The sequence below is a fragment of the Equus przewalskii genome, unplaced genomic scaffold, assembly GCF_037783145.1.
Source record: "Equus przewalskii isolate Varuska unplaced genomic scaffold, EquPr2 ChrUn-12, whole genome shotgun sequence".
NCBI lineage: Eukaryota > Metazoa > Chordata > Mammalia > Perissodactyla > Equidae > Equus > Equus przewalskii.
The window spans coordinates 123,898-143,265 of NW_027228749.1; the positions used below are offsets into that span (position 1 = coordinate 123,898).

At 46.4% G+C, this 19,368-nt stretch overlaps 2 long non-coding RNA genes and 2 other non-coding genes across 5 annotated transcripts; 3 read left to right on the forward strand and 1 right to left on the reverse strand.

The window, feature by feature from the left end:
* Positions 1–13,034: 13,034 nt before the first annotated feature.
* TRNAQ-CUG (transfer RNA glutamine (anticodon CUG)) lies at positions 13,035–13,106 on the forward strand. Its single transcript has one exon. It is a non-coding gene; the product is annotated as a tRNA-Gln (tRNA).
* Positions 13,107–14,550: 1,444 nt separating this feature from the next.
* Positions 14,551–17,846, forward strand: LOC139081520 (uncharacterized). Of its 2 annotated transcripts, XR_011536672.1 has the most exons (4): positions 14,551–14,843; positions 15,344–15,408; positions 16,229–16,399; positions 17,640–17,846. It is a non-coding gene; the product is annotated as an uncharacterized lncRNA (long non-coding RNA). The 2 variants fall into 2 exon arrangements; XR_011536671.1 differs by lacking the exon at positions 16,229–16,399.
* On the reverse strand, positions 16,243–16,407 carry LOC139081530 (U1 spliceosomal RNA). The gene has a single exon (XR_011536681.1). It is a non-coding gene; the product is annotated as a U1 spliceosomal RNA (small nuclear RNA).
* A 16-nt stretch (positions 17,847–17,862) lies between the features above and the next one.
* On the forward strand, positions 17,863–18,715 carry LOC139081522 (uncharacterized). The gene is made up of 2 exons (XR_011536673.1): positions 17,863–17,913; positions 18,383–18,715. It is a non-coding gene; the product is annotated as an uncharacterized lncRNA (long non-coding RNA).
* Positions 18,716–19,368: the final 653 nt, after the last annotated feature.

The following is a 19,368-nucleotide window of genomic DNA, read 5'->3' on the forward strand; positions in this document are numbered from 1 at the left end:
CCCTCCATCCGTCTTCTTTGGAAAAAATGTCGCTTCAGATCCTCTGCCCATTTTTTAATCAAATTGTTTGTCTTCGTGTTGTTGAAGTGTATGAGTTCTTTATATATTTTGGATATTAGCCCCTTAGCAGAGATGAGAATTGCAAATATTTTCTCCCATTCACTATGTTGCCTTTTCATTTTGTTGATGCTTTCCTTTGCTGTGCAGAAGCTTTTTAGTTTGATGTAGTCCCATCTGTTTATTTTTACTTTTGTTGCCTTTGCTTTAGATGTCAAATCCATAAAGTCATCTCTAAGGCCAATGCCAAGGCCTGCATTCTTCTTAATGGTCTGAACAAGGGAGTTCCTGAGAGGGGCTCATGGGAGAAGGTGACAGTGCCTTTGTGTTCAAAGTGCAGAGAGGACAGCTGAGCACTCCTACCTTCTTGACTTAGAGCAAGAGGGATCACTACTGGAGTGACAAGGGGGTGGGGGGTGGGGGCAATGTGCTATAAAAATGAGCCAAAATCATGTTTTGCAAAGTTAATTAATGAACGTAGCACTTTCACATTTAGCCATATCCATGTGCCTGTGTCATTGATTACCTAATATTTTCCTTGCATTGATTTATATCTTTTATGTGGAAAACTTATTTTTAAAATTAATTATATATCCTTACCACAACAAAAATGCCAGTATGAATTGCCACTAGTAGGATGCCACTGTAAAATTAGACAAAGGGGAAAAAAGCCCCAGCGTTGTTATGGTTAATAACAGAGTTAATAAGCAGACCTCATAAGCTTCCACAAGCATTCCCTTGAGGGGTCGGCATTAGCAGCCTTTAGAGTAGACTAGAGCAATGCTGGGGCTGGAGTAATCAATGTCAGAAAACCCTTGTTATGCCCTGTTTATCACTGCCCCAAAAAAGCAAGGGCATGCAATGGTTCTTTACCCACACTAGAGTCCTCCTCTCAATCAAAGCTCAGGGACCACCTAGAGATCAGTACAGACCCAAGAGCTGCTGGCACTGGGGATGAAATAAATAGACTAAAATGAATCTCATGCTGAGCAAGAAGTCAGGAACTTGAAGCAAAATATCTCGTGTGTATCTGGCTAGATGAATGAGCTAGATCTGCATTGCCTAAGATGGTGTCCACTAGACACAGGTGGCAACTGAGTGCTTGAAATGTGGCTAGTGCTGAGAACCTGAGTTTTTTATTTATTTGTTTTTCACTTAATTTTAACTAATCTGAATTTGAATAGCCAATGTAGCTAGTGGCTACAGTATAGGACAGCACAGGTTAGAGAATATCCATTATGCCATAAAATCATCTGCTTTATTTCCTTGTAGCAATAAACAAATTTAATAAGATCTCACACTTAATAACAATTCTGAATGGCTTTCTCCACCTGCTTAGATACAGTTGAATGTCAGCTCAGCCCTGGGGCCGTCTCTCCCGCTGCCTTTGCCTCCTCAATAAATCCCCACACCTCCACCAAGGGATTGAGAGCCTCAGCCAGTCATGTTCTCTCACAGATGGGGTCTCGGCTGTTTTGGCTGGTCGCAGAGCTCTACCCAAATAGTAGCTTCATGCCTTCCCTCTCAAGTTTGACTGATATTGCTGTAGCACTGTGTTGGCCCAAATGTTGTACACTGAGGAGTTTCTGTTTTTGAAGACACAGGGCAAGTGAGTGAATCCAGGCTCTGGTTGTTGGGAGACCACAAAGAGCTATGCAAACTTTGTGTGATTTAAGTGATGTAGGAGTAAGACTGTCACGTCAGCAATTGTGCGACAGTGGTAGAACTTTTGTCCCATGCCCAGGATATTGTGTTTGATTCTCAAGAACAGCATTTTAATGAATTTTCACAAGGCAGATTTCTCTATTGCACAGAGAAAACAGCAGTAATAAGCATGGAAGTCAGAGAAACAATGGCCTTAGAGAACAAGTGAGGAAAAAGTTTTGAGGTAGGACTTGAACGATGATGGAGAGATCTTGACCCTCAATGGGAGCCGAACGGCCGAGCCCAGGGAAGACTTGGCAACTCAGGGGCTTGGATCCGGATGCCATTATCCTTAATTCCCAAGTGCCTCCTGAGAGCAACGGAGCATCCTGGAACAAAGCAAAAGCACAACAGGTTTCCCAGATCCACCAGAAGCAGAGGGTGAGACACAAGGACCAGAATGGAGGAGGAAAGAGGTTTAGACACAGAGAGAATTACAACGGGTTCGTTATGTGTACACCAATGGCTAACTGGCTTTACTTAAAGACTAGGAAGGACCCGTCTTCCAATGATGCAAGTGCTAAATTTTTCATGGAAATATTTCATATTTCCTGAACATATTTCAAAGCTAGCTATGATGTGTATACAGATGTCAATACGAAAATTATATTTAAATGGTAGTAGTAAATGAGAGACTTTGAATGACTTATCTCACACATTTACTCATAAAAATGGGAAACAGTTATTAGAATGATGTCATTAAACAAAGAATAAAACAGGATTTAGAAAAGAGACAAAAAGTGAGGAGAAAGAAAACACCAGGGACAGCTTGGGAATGGGGAATTGTATTTTTCTTTTCTTTGGTAAACAAGGAAAGTCAAAAACCTGAGGACAGCAAAAATGTCACAGTAAATATTTTGAACTTACTTTGCATCCCAGCCTAGGCCAAACCAGAAGAATAAGTATCAACATCACTTTAGCAATAACCAAGGAGCTTTCAACTTTCTTTACTGAGGAATAATAAATATAAAGGAAGAAAAATGTACAGTTCAAAAACCTTTACCAATGTAGATCAACCTGAATAACTACTGATGTAGCGCCCAGACTGAGGTGCAGAACATTTCCAGACCCCAGAAAGCTTCCTCATGACTCTTTCCACGCAAGAGCTCACAGAGTCATCTCCACTCTCACCACCTGCTGACTTCTATCAATAAATGTTAGTTTTTCCTCCCTTTTATTTTGATATAAATGGAATCATAAAGTATGTACTGGCTTTTTTGTGGGAGAGGGGCATGAGTCTGACTTCTTTCATTCAACGTTACATCTTTGAAATTTATCTGTGCTTTTCATGTAGTTCTTTGTTTCTGTGTGTGTTCCTTGTATGAATATATCTCAACATATTTATTTATTCTGCTGTTGTTGGGCACATGGGTTATTTCCAGTTTAGGATATTTTGAATCGGTATGAACATTCTTTTATATGTCTTTTGGTGGACATACACATTTCTCTAGGGCAGCCCATTCTAATGGAAATATACCAGTCACCGGAATTTTAAATTTCTAGTAGATACATTTTAAAAAGTAAACTGAAAGAGGGGAAATCAATTTTACTAATATTTCATGAGACCTACTATATGCCAAAAATATTACCATTGCAACATGTGACACTAGCAACATTTGAATTGTTCAATGGCTACATGCAGCTACTGCCGGGAGCCTCCCAGCAGTCTGCTAAGCCTCTAGCCAAGGGCAACGGTCCGGGAGAGAGATGAGGGAACGCACGGCGGACCCTCAGAAGATGGCGGTCGGCCGCTCCTGATCCTACTCATGCTACTAATCTTAGCAATATTGCTCCTGCTGTTCTTTTTCTGTACATGGGGATATCTTGGGGAAAATCTCTCCACGCAGGGGAAAGAAGCTGGTGTAACCTGGCCTTCTAGGGAGGGTTCAGGGGAACAGCAGCCTGAAGGGAAAAAACGTTGTGACCCCTCCTGGAGAGGCGGAAAAGGGAGCTTGGACAGCCCTCAAGGAGGAAGCCTTCCAGTAAACAGCCTCAAAAGAGAACCTCCCTCCTCAGGTCCTTCTAGGAGGTAGAGATTATCCTAGGCCTGTTAGGACAGGAGGTAAATGGTGGCACCCACCCAGGAGCAGAGACATACAAAAACTATCCCTTCCTAAGGCGACTCATGATGCTGATAAAGTTGCAGAAAAATGTCATAATATATTGACACAGAGGAACTGGGATTATGATGAGGATTGGGAACCCTATAAAATAGTTAATGGTAAAAGAGAAACCCCAAACACTGTGCCTGTGTGGTTTTCGATCAGACGGAGCTGGGGGCCTGTATATACTTGGTCCCCTTATACTTTGCAATACTCCTGCTTTCGTTATTATAGGAATAAAGATAGAGGCTCAGGGCCATTCGACCCGTGGGGAACTGAGTCTAGATGTTACACCCCATTTTGCAATCAGTCTTAGACATCTAGACACCTAGTAGACATATAGAAAAGGTCAATATCTATAATTAACAAAGTTTGCTTGCTTCTCATGGACATACTGTGCTAATATTACAACAAGATATGCTTATGTACCCATTTTGTTTGCCAAAATTATGTACTGAGACAATTCCATGAAATCATAAACGCGTGACCTGGACCCTATATAAGTGCTTGAATGCTTCGAATAAATCAGACTTGGAAACGTCACTTCCAGTCTCACTGCCTCTCATTCGCTGACACCGTCCATCCCTCAAGAAACCTGGACTCTACTAGAGCTAGACTCTGGCAAGCTACCATATTGGACGGCACAGGACTAAGGTATAGAGCTAAAAGTAGAATTTCTGGGCCACAGCACATAACTGTGTATGTATGACCCTTAGTTGATACTTCCAAAAATTTTTCCAACATTGTTGAACTTATTTATACTCTTACCAGAAATGAATGAGAGTTTCCAGGGCTCCCCAGCCTGTCAACATTTGGAATGGTCAGTCCAAATGTTGGACTGACATTTTTGGGGGGCAGGTTTACTGAGGTGAGAGTTACATACAGTAAAATTCACCAACAGTAGATTACACTACATATTTTTCAATGATATCATTTCTTTGCAAAGCCGGATTTTGGTGGTTGCTGTGATAAAAAGAAAGTACCATGCAAAAAATCCATGTCAAATAGGAAATGAAGGTGGTAATTGGAGAAGCTGTGTAGTGCACAACACCAAGGTATACGATTTTGAAATGTCAGAACACTGAAAACAACAAACCGCTCTATTGGACTTTTGCAGAGAGTCAAGAGAACCCATAAGAACATCCACAGTGCCAGCCACATACCCACAAAGTATGGAAATCTATGGGAACTCAGCAAACAGCAGCACTCCCCAAGTAAAATGATACTTTTGTTGTCAGTCAATATATCAGGACTTTAGTGCAAAGAGGAGAGAGAGAGAGAGAGAATTTGCAGGCAAAGATTGATCATTAATTAAATGAATTTAATATTAATCAAATGTTTAAAGTTAACTATATATCTTGAAACTATAAGGTAAGCTGACACAAGTTGGAACATAGGAATGTTGGAATCATATGTTGGTATACATGGAATCATAGATCATAGCTAAAAATATTTACCAAAAATTGTAAGTGAAACAATTAAGCCCCTCTGGTTTCTAGAATTACAAGAATTTACCCACTTTTAGAGCTATTGTCTGGTATATTTAATTCACTTGAACACATGAATTTAAAATTTTATCAATTGAAATACTTGTATATTCTCTCCAGAGGAAGAGAAAGTATTCTGATTTGTTTTTGAGAAAGTATATTCACAAAAGAGAAAAATTCCATCAATCTACCGGGTATTCTAAAGGAACTAATTGTGGTAAGTAACATTATTTAAGGTGGAAACAGAGGCAATTATACCTATTAACAATGCTTACTGGTGAGGGAAACAAAAGGGAATAATTTAGCAACACGAGGTCCTTGAACGACCCTCACTGCTAAAAATTGGAGTAATTCCATGATACCTAGGAGAAGAGTACGAAAATGACTGAGGCAAAAACTGAGACCTGCAAGGAGAAGTAGATGAATCCAGTATTACAGTTGGAGATTTCAACACCCCTCTGTCAGAAACAGAGAGATCCAGCAGGCAGAAAATCAGGAAGGATATAGTTGAAATAAACAGCACCATCAATCAACTCGATAGAATCGACACTTCTACAATTCTTCATCAAACAAGGGAAGAACACAGATTCTTCTCAAGCTCACATGGAACATTCTCTAGGGCAGGCACTATGCTGAGAAGAAATGAGAAAAAAGACAGAAGATACAGATTACTCATATGAGAAGTGGAAGAGGGACTGGCACTACTGATCCCATGGACATCAAATGGATAATCAAGGAATGTTAGGAACGAATCTGTGCCCTGAAGTTTGAAATGGATCCATTACTTGAAACACACAATCTACCAAAATTCCCACAAGGAGAAACAGATCATCTGAATAGGCTTATATCTACTACAGAAATTGAAACAACAAAGAATCTTCCAAAACAGAAAGCACCAGGCCCAGATAAATTCATGGGTGAATGCTATCAAATATTTAAGGAAGAAATTAGGCCAGTTGTCTACAATCTCTTGCAGAAAATAGAAACCGAGGGAATACATCCTAACACATTCTATGAAGTCAGCATTCTCCTAATACAAAAACCAGACAAAGATGTTATGAAAAGGAAAACTACAGGCCAATAAGTCTCACGAACATAGGTGCAAAAATCATCAAGATTTGACAAATTGAATCCAAGAAAGTATAAAAAGAATTATACACCACAACCAAGTGAGATTGATTCCAGCTATGAAAAAGGGGTTCAACACTCAAAAATCAATTAATGTGATTCACCGTCCATCAGGAAAGAAACATCTAGTTGGATCACTGTGGCCTGTACCCAGTGCATTTCTCCTCTCTGTTGCCACCCCGACAGTGCTGGTCCTGTGATGGCCCCAAATGGGACGTGGAAACCAGAACCACCGGTTAAAAAAAAAATCCTTGTGAGTGGAATCTCTTGGAGCAGCTCAGTGCAGTCAGGGCCTATGACCGCCTTACCTGGGCTGAGCTTTCGGGCAAGGCGCTCCACCGGCCTGCATCCCTCAGCCAGTTGCTCTTGAAAGCCCTGACCCTGGAAGTTGGTAGGGTCAGCGTGGGTGAGGAGGTTCCTGAGGTGCTGCTTGAGGAGCACAGAGACTTCTCTGCCTTTCTCTATCGTTTGCCATAACTGGGCCAGCTCTTGAGCCTGATCTTGGATTAGGACATCACATTTCCTAAGGTGGCACAGAAGAGACCATTTAAACATGCAAAGAGTCGAACCATAGATTATAAGATTTTTAATGGAGATTTCTGTGAGAATATCCCCAAGGAGCTATTGTAGCAGAATTCTGGCACATGTATGGTGACCTGCTGATGCCAGCCTGATATCAGTTCCCCTACCTTAAACCCAGCATATGTGGGGCTAAAACCAAAGCACTCTTTCCCCGCTTACTCCCTGGCTCCAGAATACTCTATCCACCATGGAGACAAACCACCTGGGTTCCCTATCATCTCCTCCTCCTCCCTGCAAACAGTGTCCCCAGGCCGAATGCAGGCTGGTGGGAAAGATCCGACCAGCAAGGCTACTGAGTCCCCCCACCATCTACAAGCAGCCACAATCCTCACAAAACTTTAAAAGCCCCTCTCCTCCCCTCTTTCGGTGAGATGAGATGAAATGAGACAAATGTGAGGGCTCGCTCTCATCTCCTGGCTCATGTCACCCGAAATAAAAACCCTTTCCTTGCCATAAGCCTGGTGCTCCAGTTTTTATTGGGCCCCTCTTGTGTGGCGGGTAAAGAACCTATGTTTGTAGGTGGTAAAATCTGATGAGCCAACCAGAAGGCTCTTGCCCATGGGTCCATGGCCCCAGGCCAACTGGGATTTCCTGGGAAGCAGTCCTGCAGCCACCTAGGTCATTTGCCCTAGGGACTGCCCCCAGTACTTTCCATCTGCCTCGGAGCCACTGACCCTAGGCCCATTTTCTTATGGCAAGGAAACAGGTTCTAGATTGGTTTGTTTGCTTCTTCTTCCTTGTGGGAAGTCGATGGACTCTGAAGTAGAGTAAGTTGCCTCAGAGATGCCCATGAACTTCCTTCCCTTCTTTTGGGGTCCCCTCCATTCATGGAAGGGCCATCTCGGGTCCTTTCCATTCACGGAGGGGCCGTCTGGGCGCGCATTTGGAGTGGGAACAGTTGTAGGACTTTCTACCCTCCATCTGGGAACTGGTTCACTGGTGTCTGGTTTTCCTGTGTCTGGATCTGAGTGTTTGTCCGTCTCTGTGTATTGGAATGGGAAACATGCTGTCTGTCGCCAAGCAGAGCTCATTGGGGTTAATTCTGAGTAGATGGTCTAATTATAGTTATAAGCCAATGTCTGAAAGGAGTGATATTCTTTCGTGACACTGCTTGACCACAATATTCTTTAAATTCTGGAGAGAAAATGGCCAAACAATGGATCCTTAAGTTAGAAAACTTTTAGAGAGCTCTCTTCATAAAGCGCTGTTTTATTGGTACCTATGGAAAGGCCAAATTAAAAGGAAAATACAACGACTAATCTCTAAAAACGTAATCAAACTTGGGGTCTCAGCTTCTTCTTGTGGTCTCACAGATGCAGATGGGAACATCAAGTTAACAAAGAGAAGTGAAGAAGGGAAGAGTGACAGAACTCACTCCAACAGGATGGCAATCTTTAGTCATTAAAAAGAAAGAGTAGGGTGAATAGAAGAGACACAAATACAGTCAAAAGGAAGCTTTTACTAAAACACTGCCTAAGGTTGGATGGGCTAAAGGGACCCCCTATTGGCCCCCAACCTTAAAGAATATCAGACAAACCTGTTCTATTTATTCCAGTTTGAAAAAATTTTTAAAAGTCAGTAGGCAGAAATCACAGCGAGAAACCTATCAACACTTGTTTGGGGCAACAATTAGGCTGCTCAGGTTGGTACAAGTATAAAGATTAAAGTGTTTACCCTAATATGATATGAGGAGGTTATGTCAACTTTGCCTGGATGTTTTTAGGGAATAAATATTATGCCTAGCTGAGAATGCATTCCCTACATAATATTGTCATACCAAAACTTGTGAATGAAATTCTAATATAAGTTATAATTAGGGGTACAAGAGTTGAAAAATTTAAGATAAAGGTTTGTCAACGTTGGTATATGTAAATAGACCTTCTGTAAAACAATTACATCTGTTTTGCTGGATTGTATTATAGATTCTGTTGTGGGAATAAACATTATGTGTCGCTGGGGAACGTGTCCCTTGCCTGATATTGCAAGAGCTCATAAACCCACCCTTCAGGCTCTGCGAATCGAACATGTAGAGGAGATCTCACTTTACAATGGCCAAAATGAGGCACTTTCAGTTTACTCAAACAGATACATGCAATCGGAACAAGCCAGCTACAACAGGAAGCCTATTTTAATCTTTTGATGCTTCTGGAGAAAATAAGAAATATTTTACTGCCTCTTTAAGAGAAAAATAATTAAATGATTAAACATGCCAGGGCAGAAGCCAAGCCTGCTGCTTCTTTCTCTTCTCTCACTGAGATTTGCCACTTCAACTCCCCCAAAATGCCGATCTGAAACTAAACAACTGAAAATAGGTAAACTTTTGAGATAATTTGGAATTATAATGGCCACTCTGGGGAACCTCTGCTTCAGATGAGTCCACCTGAGGGGTCACCCTTCAAAGAGAGGATTCAAAATCTCTTATAACGGAACACGGTCTTTAATTAACATACAGAACCTTCTAAAAGACAAAGCTATTTAACAGGATATAAAGTGAACTTTGGTAAATAAAAGCCTGTTTAAGTTTGCTGGTTTGATTTAAAATAGACATGTTCTCAGAGTTATCAGCCGTGGATGTAATGCAGACATACAGCCTGGGTTTACTCATCAAATGAGCTCATGTTCTCTCTGTTACAAAATTTGTCAACAAGAGTAATAACTTAGAGTAACAGCTGACTTTGTTTAATGTCTCATGAGGTTTTTGTAGACGATGTAAATATAACTGTTGAGAACGGGTAAACTAAATAGATGCAAAAGGATAAAGATTTTATGTTTCATCAAAATAAATTTCCTATGTTGCTTTTGTCGGGTCCTTAATCACAGACACTAGGGTTGTTCTTACAAATATTTCATTCTCTGCATTCACCTAAAATTCTTTAACTGTCACTGTGGTTAAAGGGATAAGTAAACATCGTTTCATAGGGACCTATGATATTACATGGGTAAATGTCATTGATGCAAATGTTTTAAAAATTGTATAAAGTTACTAAAATTCTGACCTGTCCTGACTGTCAGCCATAATTCTGGTTGTTGTCTCGGAATGTCATGTGTCACCAAAAATAGCCAAGTTTCTTTGTCAATTGCCATTTTTAAGTCTTTTATTATTTACAGACAGTTGTTATTTTACTCTGATGTTTTTACAAATACGTTTCATCTTTAAAGAAATTCACGGAAAGGATTCTGGGGCTTACTCTAGAACACAGGTTTCTGATAAAGTTTCAGATAATAAAACTAAACTGGGTAAAACATTGCAGAACTCTAATGGGAAAACTGATGGCCTTATGAAACTGCCGCCAGAAAATCAAGCATTGGTTACATAAAACTAAGTAAACTGATAGGGATAATTATAACTTTATGACTTTGTGTTTAAAATCGTGCTAATTTTTAAAAATGATTTGCATTTTGTTTTCTCAGCTTTAAGGAAATCTTTTCTTCTTTTCTCTTATGCTAAGTAAAACTTATAGCAATTTGATGAGATTATACATTTGTAAGCAAAACTGAAATGTTTGTCTTTTTCTCCCTATCTGATCCCTCCAGAATTTAAAAACTCCTGATGACTAAGTATTCTTCTTTTCGTGGCTTTATAATTATTTGCATAAGTTCAATAAGAACCTGTCCTTCTTATAACAGGACACAATTGGAAACACTGGTTATAATTCCAAGGCTTTGACTGGAACGTCATATTTGAGAAAACATAGGGGCTCAGATATGACCAAACAGCTTTTGAGAAACAAAGATTGACTTCCTGGCATAAAGACACTTGGAAATATTGGCCTGGTCCCTTGCTTATGGGTTCCCAGAAACCTGGGAAGGTCAAGTAAAGAATGTCACTCCCTCTGGCAGGTACAAGGAACCTCAATATTTTGGGGACCATGTGAAGAGGGGAATTCACCCAAACCTGTAAGTACTGCACACGGAATCTGATGACAAGTGCTTGGTCTGGCTTTCTTAGCCTTGAGAAGCCTTTAAACTTCAATCTGAGATTCCTTATAAGAAGTTCCAGCCAAACAGATTTAAAAGAGCCGATAGGATCAATTGCTATTCTTGCTGTACTTATGTATATAATTGGGCCAAATTTATTAAAACTAAACTTATTTTACAACCCAGTTATTCTTCATTTGGCTGAGCTTGGTAAAATGGAGGGTAATTTTAGAGAGAAAAATTATGTTTCAATACAGACTAAAATACACATTCATGAATATTAGATTCTGGCTCCATTAATCATCTTTGAAATTGTTGTTTTATAGCTGTAATCTGGACTGGATCCTGAATTCGTCTAGTCTCCTGAAATATCTGAAATAACAAATCTCCAAAATAATGTTTTCCATTTTTTTCCATCATTTCCATTTGCAATCATTGAAAACTAAACCTGCCCTTTTCCTGAAGCCTTAAAAAGTGAAGCTGGAGGACTTGATGTAAACTTAGGAGAGATGCTTTCGCCCCTCAAGGACAGTCTCTCCACCCGTCATGGTTCTACCCTCATTTGATTCTCTCCCTGCCCCTTGTCTGAGCCCGGTTCTCGGTTCTCTGGGTTTCCTGGCCCTTCATTCTGTGTGATCTCTGAACATCCTTTCAAACAGAAAACAGATTCTTTTTCTGCTTACCGTCGGCCAGAGTCCATTTCTGTTCCTTGCAGTCATAAACCTTGACTGACCTTCAAGTTCTCCTGGAGGAGTGCTCTGTGTTTTTTGTTGCTGCTCAACTTCTTGGTTTTCCAGGAGGACATTTTGGCATCCCCTCACACTTTGAGGAGAAGAACAACTTCCTCTCCATAAGAAGAGTAGCTCCTTTGCCTCCTTTCTCCTTGATTCAACTCTCACCCAGTCGCTTGGGACAAAATACACCTTCCAGCAACACTGGGTCAGCAGCTTCTTTTCTTTCTTTTCCTGTTAATGCTAATTTTTCTGTTCCGTGTATTGGATCAGGGAAGAGACGGCTTTGGGACACAATGAAGAAATAAAGGGGAAAATGGAATACACAGATTATGATTTTGAGATATAATATGAATTTACATTTCTTACACATGTAAATATGTAGTGTGGTGGTATTTTGTGTACATAAATACTGTATGTACTGTTAAGACAACTTGGGTCCACATCCCCTATGACCCAGTGAGGAGTGCTCTTGGGTGCCCTGTTAGTGTACATGTTTTAAATCCGTGCAGTTTCCGGGTCGTGATATATTGAGAAGGTGGAATGGAATTGACTTGGCCAAGCTCTCAGAAGAGAGTCTGTGGCTGTATAATTGTCAGGGCCCTGCCTCGTGGCCTCCACGGTGGGCGGTTGATTTTGAGACACCGCAGGCGAGTATGGTCTGGTTGGTCGGAGTGTTTGATATAAACGTTAAACACGGTTGATAACTTTGTATCGTGAATGTAACAACTATGCGTTTGTTGTAAGAAAGAATTACAACGACCACAACAAAACCCCCAGAGGTGCATGAAGAAGAAAAGGAAAGCTCCCCCGCCTCCCCACCCCGCTCCACTGCGGACACACCGTCGTATATATGACGTGGAGGAGGCGGTGGCGGCTTTGGGACGTGCTGGGTGCTGCGCGGCCAAGGGACCCAGGAAGTCCCAAGTCCCGCCCTGACAACCGTCTGCCCTCTCTGGGCCATGGGAAAAGTGAGAAGGCAACGAAGAGGAAAGCAAGGCTACTGTTTGCAGAAATGTCACCTCAGGACAGGAGACTCTGGTAAACTGAGGCGGAATAGGCGGCTTAGGAGGGAGGCGTCAAGGGCTCCTCTTCCCGGGCCCAAAGCCCAAGAGTGGATCTCACCTCCTTTTCCGAGGTGCGAGTGAAGTGAGGAGAAGTCAATCAAAGGAGGGGGGCGCAGAGAGAAAGCGAGGCGGTCGGCCACGCACGCAGCTCCACTGTCCCGGGAAGGGAAGCCTTGGGAGTGTGCGCGGGAGCCGCGGGCGCCCGGGGAGGACTCACCCGCCCGCTCTGGCGAGCGCGGAAGGCGCGGCTCCCGCGGGGGTTCCATGGTGTAATGGTGAGCACTCTGGACTCTGAATCCAGCGATCCGAGTTCAAATCTCGGTGGGACCTTGCCCTTCCCTTCAGGATGACGGCCACTTTTTACTCTTCAAACGGCTGCTCCCGGTCCCTCCCCCCTCCCGCTCCTGCCGCCGCGTCCCCCGCTCTCTCCCGCCTCCTCCGCGGGAGTCGGGGTCCCGGACACCGGGTTCTGTGCGGGCGCGTCCACACGGACAGGGCCGGCGTGGCGGGGTCCCTCCCAGCCTGCGGTGCCCCCTCTGGCCCCGCGCAGCTCCGCCAGTCGCGGCGCCTCGGAGGCACCGGCGCCGCCGCCCAGGGTCCCGGCGACCGAGCCAGGGCCAGCCCCTCGGCAGGGTCACTCTCGGGCCTCGGGGCCAAAGGCAGAGGCGGCGTCCGCTCCGTCCCGCACCACGAGGGGCCCCCGCGCGGTCCGTCTTGTCTTCGGACCCGCGGGCTCCTGGTGGGAGAGAGAGGGTCCGCGGGAGACGCGGGGAGGGAGGCGGCGGCCGGCGCGGCCCTCGGCCAGGGTGTCTGGGTTTCGGGGTCGACGCTTCGAGACCCGGCCTGGAGGCGCCGTCTTTTCTTTAAACGACCCGTTTCATTCAGAGTGTTCATTTATTCTAAGTCTGACGCACTCAGGCTGCGGTCAGAACGTCCAGCTCCTAAGTCCCCGCGGGACGCTCAAGGCCGCTGTCATACTCGACTTCGGAGCCCGACCCCCGGGGGTCTCCTCCCTCCGCCCCCAGCTGCGCCGGAACCAGGACTCCGGGCCGCGGAGCCCGGCGTCGGTGGAGACCAGGGGTCCCCGAGCGCCGGCCGCCCCGGCCCGGGCTCCTCCGGGGCCGCGGGTGAGCCGAGCGCGGGCAGCTCCGAGGCGCGGGCCCGCGGGCTCCCCGTGCGTCCTGCCGCCCCCTGGCTCCGCGGAGAAGACGCCCGAGGCCGGCAGCGGGCGGAGGCGCGCCCCAGCTCTCCCGCCCCGTGGGCACGCGCGGGGCGGGGCGACCGCGGGCCTCCCGCGCTGCGGACGGCGTCCTCCTCCGGGCGCCTTTCGCTCAGAAGCTCCTCGACCAGGGCTCCGGGGCACAGCAGGGCTGACGGCCTCAAGGCTGGGGAAGTCCGTTAGGCACTCTAAAAACCCAAGCTTTCCCGTCAGTAAGGCACTGAGAGTTGGCTTCGGTCTTGGTTCGGATATTCCCCTTTTGAGCAAGGAGACCTCCCGCTGCCGGGGAGAAGAGAGGTTCACGGCTCTTGTCCATCGAACCGGATCCGTCCGTAGGACGTGCGACCTCTGCTTTCAACGTCCTGAACGCTCCCTCGGCATCCTGTGCTTTTCAGTCGGTTTTCTTTGGACGCGCCCTTGTTCCCGCCCGCACCCCGTCGCCAGCCCGGCGCGGGTCTCGGTAGCTTCTGCGGCCGAGCGGGCGCCGGCCACGAGGGGGCGCGATCGTCCACCCCGCCTCGGTCCCCGCCTTTACTCTTTGGCCGGGGAGTTTCTGTCCGCCAGGACGTTGGGGATCAGAAGCGAGGATGAGGGAGGTACGAGAACAGACACGTCCTGGGAAAGGGGTCGGCCAAATGCCCACGACTCCCAACACCGGATCTGGGGTTTTCTTCCGGATTGTAGTTCAGTTGTTAGCGAACACCGACACAGGATCGTTTCGCCACCGCACACGAGGGCCAGTCGCTGGAACGCCAGGCTTGTGGCAAGAGAAGAGGTTTATTATCCAAAGGCGGCCAGACGTGGAGATGAGAGTGAAAACTTAGATCCGTCTCCTCGAAGGGAAAAAGGTAGGGGTTTTAGGTAGGGAGGGGGCGTGGGTGGCCACCAGCCTGGGTTTGGCCTTGAAGACTGAATTTGTCTTCCCCTAACTGTCTGGACTTTTCTGGTTAGTTTTCATCTTCAGCCTGCTTGGGCTTGTGAGGCAGAATCTTGATGTCTGGACCTTGACTTTCCGGGGAAAGACAGCTCCCTGCCAGACCAAGGAGGGACAGAAAGACCTGGTTGTTTTCGAACCACAGTTGATTATGCTGAGTATGCACAGCTGCAGTTAGCAAAAGCTTATCTCGAAGTTTTGTTTTTCTCTCTCTTCTTCTAGGCCAGGGAAGAGTCTTTTCAACTTCTTCGTTCTCGGTTTCACAATATCCCGGCACTTTGGGACAGGGGAAAAACTAAAGTTACTTCTGACGGTGGGGTGGGCATGGGGGTGGGAGTGGGGAGGTTGTGTTGTTTACGATTCCTACTCCCACTTAAGGAGAAGGGATATCAAGGAGGATTCCTAATTCTCCAGGCTACTGAAGCATGGCAGGTGCAAACTGGAGGCTGAGAGCTCGCTCCTGCTGTGTGCCTGTGGAGGTAAGAAGAGAGGGCTGAGAGAAGAGGTGGGGGGGGGTGGGGAGAGGAAGCTGGAGGCCGACATAGGAAGAGGCTGCTTTGGGGTGGGGAGGACTGGGTGGGGACGGCGTCTTGGGAAGTGGCCAGCAACGGTGTAAGGTGCAGAAGCAAGACATCAAGCACGGCAGCTGACACTCAAGAAACGAAGTCTGAGGAAAGAGTCGATATTGAAAGGGCAGGAGATGGGTAGGAAGGCTGCGCAGTTGCGGCCTCTCAGTAGCTGGGCACATGGGAAACTGGTCGCGGCTCCTCCCAAGACTTCCTATCGTCCATTCCTGGGAGGATGACAGGCAGGCTATCCTGGCAAGACTCAGGTCCGACTGCGGTTCTGACTTGCGTGGCCTATACGTGCAAGATGTCCCAGGCAGCAGGACGGCGCCGTTTCCCCACACAAAACAAGCGTGTCATGCCTTCAACTCAACGGGGACAACACCTGGAACAGTTGTAGGCAGCTCCTACCTCAGACCATGACAAGGGCGAGCACACGCCCTCGCCGCCCACAGGAGGATGCCCCAGCGCCGTTCTCCTGAGCTCCGCGTCGAGTAGGGCGCGGAGCAAGACCTTATCCGTCCCTGTGCGCCAACGCAGCAGAGACTCGCTGACGCCGAGAAGCGGGCCGCGCTGGGACACCAAGAGAACAAGCACCTACGCCCAGCTAAGCAAAACGCAGACGCCCTGTTCCGAAGCGCGACGACGCTGGAGAACGCTGCAGGCTGCTGAGAAAAAAAAGCGGAAAACCGCAGATACTTAACTCCGAAGCCTCCGTCCTTCTGCTTTTCAGACAGCGACGAAAACCAGGGGAAAGCGCGAACGCAGTCCCCCGCTACCACAAATTATGCAGTCGAGTTTCCCACATTTGGGGGAAATCGCAGGGGTCAGCACATCCGGAGTGCAGTGGATAAGCCTCGCCCTGGGAAAACCACCTTCGTGATCATGGTATCTCCCCTGCCAGGTAAGTATGAGAACGCGACCTCCCTCCCCGGCCCACGCTCAGACGCCTCGCACTGTACACACAGGGTCACTTTGCTCCCCGAGCCTCCCTAGCCCTTCCACACCGCTCGCACACGCGGTTTCAAGCAACAGCCCTGGACTCGCTCCCACACCACGGGAGAGCATATTGTGTTTAAGCGGCAGATCACGACACAGCAGCCCCTGCGCTGCCATATCTGCATGGGTCCCGCCCTGTCCGTGACGTCACGACAAACAGCCCTTCCCTCCAGCCCACGCCCCGCCGCCACCGTCTCCTCCCTCCTCCCGCGACCTCCAGCCGGTCAGCCGGCGAACCGGCGGCCGGTGGGGGAAGTCACGTCGGCCTCTCCCTCCTTCCTCCCACTCCGACCTGTTGGGGCGGCGCGAACTTTCCTTAACTCTAGCCCTGCCCAGCGCCTGTCTGGCGGTCGGTGCAACCCCTGCGCCCTTCTGGAAGTAATGGCTTCCCGTTACAGAGGAAACCGGTTCCTTTCAAATCCACTTATCTTTGTGATGTAGCGCTGTGTGTGTGTGTGTGTGTGTGTGTGTGTGTGTGTGTGTGTGTGTCTATTTGATGCGGGCTCGGTGAGTCCAGGAGTCGAAAGAAAGATTTCTTGGACTCTCAAGGTCTGGCAGTAGTGCTCTTTTATTCAGAGAATAGTATGGGAATGGCATAGGGACAGGACCCATGGGCAGTGAAGAGCTGCTGCAGTGTGTTGAGAGTTGGGGCTAAACTTATAAGGCATGGGTACCTGACTTATTTCTACCACACAAAGAAAAGATGACGTAAAAAGTCATTAAATGGTTTCAGTGCAGATGGGGTCTGGTTACTGTGTGGTCTATAACTTTAGATATGAATCTGGTCATAGAGATGGGCATGTAGGCCAGGATGCCCTGGGCTTCTCTCCCTGGGGCAACCCTAATCCACACCGTAAAATCCATTGGGTCCTATAGATCGGCATGTAGGCCAGGACACCTTGGGCTTCTCTCCCTGGGCAGCCTTGATCTGTGGATCATATTGAATCATATTGAAACGCATTAAGCATCACGACTGCCAGCGAAAGCTGTTCCGTTCTTGAAAGTTCAGTTTCGTCCATCGAAAATTTCATTCAGGTTACTTTCAATCTTTAGGTGTGCAAAAGCGTTTTGGATGCTTTTTTCCCCATCCCCTTTCTGGGACACGTGTTATGGTGAACGACTAATCAGGACCCGCGGTCTAACAGGCAAAACTGGCAAGCAAGCCGCATAGGCTTAGAGTCAGTGCAAAATCTAGGCTGTACAGCGAGGCGGCCTTGGAGGTCATCTTAAGCCTGTGTCAGAATGACCTTGCAACCCTTCACCTCGTGACGGAAGACGCCAGCGAGAAAAGATCTGCAACCAGAAGAGAGAAAGGGTACCCAGCTCTCATACCCTCTCGCTACGTCTTTAGGTTCGGGGGTACCTCGGCCACCCTGGGACTTGCCTCCCTCCCCACATAGATGACATCAGCATTCCAGGGTACGTAACCAAGAAATTCTTACTTTATAAACGAGAGAAAAACCAGATGTACCCTGCCACGGAGGGAGGGTTTCGCCGTTTGATTGTTGGCGTATAGGACTGTTCATGAGTAAGCCCCTTTCTGCTCTTATGGACGGCCTCGTAAGAAGGCACATAAACTGTGCTCAGATCTGTAGACCTCCTGTCAGAGCAGTTCCTGCAGGACGCTCTGTTGAGCTGTTTCCCAGGCTCGAGTCCTCACCTTTGGTTATTGAACGAACTCTTTCAAGTAACTTTTATCACGATTCTTTATTTCAGTTGACATTATTCATGTTTGCACCTCCTGGGCTCATCCACTTTCCTGAACTTGAACCCGGGGACCCGAGGGTCACCGTCAATAGTCAATGTGACCTTTCGACCTTGTCCCCAACACAGACCTAGCTGAAAGGAAGTCAGTCTTGTCAATTTGCCGTTTTCTTGGTTTAACCAGAGGGGTGACTCAAGGCTCACAAGGATTTATGAGCTTGTTTCACAGAAGGAAGAGAATGCCTTCAAGGAAGTTACGATCACCAATCACCAGAGATCACCACTCAGCAGATAACCGGCCCTCAGCTGCTGTTGATGCCCAGAAGTGAGACTGCCCAAGGGCTTATCAGGAGTGAAAGAAACACGCGTGACCCCTTGGTTTCTCCTGAGAAACTGCTCCTGCCAAGCCCCTTAGCTCTGTAAAACCCCCTGCTTTCTTCTCTCGTTCAGGTGGATTTGAGAGAACCTATCCTCCCGCCTTCTCCGCCAATTCGAATAAACCTTTCTCCATCTCCAAGCGCTGGTGTCTCAGTGATTGGCTTAGTGTGCACACGAACTTGAGATTAAGGGGTTTGGCATCAAACTGAATGCCTGTTTTTACTTCCTTGCTCTTGCTTTGCTTTCTGGGAAACGCTCTTGACGTTATCCTCCAACTCTAATTGTTTTGTCCTGTTTCTACTATTATGGCTTTAATAGCCAACTGTTATGTTTTTCTCTTAAGTGTTCCTTTCTTTCTTGCAACCAGTTCTTGTTTCATAGTTTCATCACCTCTGAGACTGTTAAACTATAGGGTGTCTTGTTGTTGTTGTTGTCGTCATTGTTAAGTTGTCTCCTGGAGAAAAAAAAATTTGTTTCCAAGGAGAAGTAAGCGTCTGCTACAGCACATCCTTCCAGGTTATCAGATTCTAGCTCTGTACATTGACCTTGAGCTTTTTAGTAATTCTTTGGAAATTGTGGGTTACTGATGGATATGTAAATTTGTCCTTCCTGGCAGTTATCATAATTTACTTCCTCCAGCCAGAGAATGAAAGAGTTCAGTCTCCATTTGCAATTCCTCTCCGTAGTCCTTTACTCCCAAGCACTTTACTTTGTGTTGTTTTGACTCTCCCTTTGGACGGATTTTTAACATCCGTCTGCTACCCTCTATGTATGAGTAAAATACATCCTTTA